This window comes from Ceratina calcarata, unplaced genomic scaffold (genome assembly GCF_001652005.2).
Source record: "Ceratina calcarata isolate Rehan_Ccalc_2016 unplaced genomic scaffold, ASM165200v1 scaffold371.2, whole genome shotgun sequence".
In the NCBI taxonomy this organism is placed as follows: domain Eukaryota; kingdom Metazoa; phylum Arthropoda; class Insecta; order Hymenoptera; family Apidae; genus Ceratina; species Ceratina calcarata.
The window spans coordinates 509173-510764 of NW_017160229.1; the positions used below are offsets into that span (position 1 = coordinate 509173).

Genomic DNA, 1592 nt, shown 5'->3' on the forward strand with positions numbered 1-1592 from the left:
AATCATAATTTTAATGTATAATTTCTGATACTCTAATATATGGTTTCAATACTTTTTGATAGTATTGTACCTGATTCGTAGCTGTTTAGATTCTCTACAAGTCTGACTTTCGATTCTTACTTTCACTTACTTCTTATTGTCTATCTTACGATTAAATAATATCCTCGAAGTTAGTATTATTTCAACTTTAAAATATTCTTAAAACGTGTATTAACAATTATATAAATTTTTCTGTATTTCTTATAAATGAAATAAAAATTTTGTCATTCAACATAATAAGATGTGATAGCTTGTTTAATAGCCTCGCAAAATTTCTGAAATTTTGTATGGTGTCTTACTAATGTAATACCTAATAACTCATATTACATATCTGTTGAAATTTCAATGCTTTGTCATTGTTCTTATTCAAATGCTAATACAACCTTAAGAATCGGTCATAAACTGGCACAGATGTAAAATACATGTATATGGGTACATTATTTCTGTAACTATATTATCTCTATTATCTATACTACCACACTCATTATTAGTTATCGAACCTGGTCATTTTGACGAGTGTTTCAAATATATTATTTGCATCGTTGAAATGAGAAATGAATTGTTTTCCAGAGTCATTTCTTTTTTTAAAGCCACTGAATTATCAATTTTCAATTTCCGGTATCCTCTTCGCTCACCTTGACGCGTTTTTTATTTCAAAAAACTGTTCTCATTTCGAAAAACCGTTAACGTCTGCCTTCGTAATCTTCCGGAATCGCGAATCACTTGTAACTTCTTATAACTAATCGATGTTGATCCGACGTCTTCACTTTCCCTTAAATACGATTTAAATTCTTGTCAGTCTACGTACACCAAGACCTCGAATTTTCTCATTAAATAAAATGTTGTTAAATTCTATTTTTCTTAAACTCGATAAATCGTTGATGAGACACAATAATGTACGATCGAATACGTCGGGAATCGCGTGCGCTCCGTTGCCAATGTATAAATGCAATTTGAACAGAACTCATCAAAAGGAGAAAGGCTGGCACAGAAACGAGGTATCGCGAGAACCGTCGACAACTACCGACGCTACCGCAGGGGTTGGATATTTTATCCCTCGGCCGGAAAGTGGGGACGACGTGACCATGGTGGGGACCAATAGTTGGTGGGGGTATGCACTGATTTTCACGGTACCGCTGCGGAGAGCTTCGCGAACGCGCATGAGCACGCATGAGGGGAATAGTAGTGGGGATCGAAATACGGGCGAAAAACAGGGGAAGCGAGCGTCGAGGGATAAAATATCCGACCCCTGCTACCGACTGACTACACCGATGGTGAGTCAACTGGTCAAATGCACTGCATACTTGTATACATGCAGACCTGGATTAAGCTTTTAGGAGCCCCTGAGCGAAAATACTATCGGGACCTACTAAGAATTAAAAATGTTGAAATTTTTTAGAATGTCACGTACAAAGTATTTTATAGTTATAATATAACTTTAGTAAAGGGATGATAAAATGTAAATATTTTCTCCATTTCGAAGTTGACGACTAAGTGCACTAATTTTGAATCTTAAAAATATTATTTTATCACCTGCTTTAAATTTTCGAATA

At 35.1% G+C, this 1592-nt stretch overlaps 2 protein-coding genes across 23 annotated transcripts in view; one reads left to right on the forward strand and one right to left on the reverse strand.

The window, feature by feature from the left end:
• Nucleotides 1-1074, reverse strand: part of FucTC (alpha-(1,3)-fucosyltransferase C) — a 9399-nt gene extending 8325 nt beyond the window's left edge. For 2 of the 3 annotated variants that reach the window (XM_026814275.1, XM_026814274.1), the window contains exon 1: nucleotides 540-1074. The gene's annotated coding sequence lies outside the window, so the exon portion shown is untranslated. The remainder of the gene's footprint in view (nucleotides 1-539) is intronic. The other variant, XM_018026103.2, reaches the window with a different exon arrangement.
• LOC108625808 (lachesin) overlaps nucleotides 1-1592 on the forward strand; it is a 230065-nt gene that overhangs the window by 126296 nt on the left and 102177 nt on the right. The window lies entirely within an intron of this gene.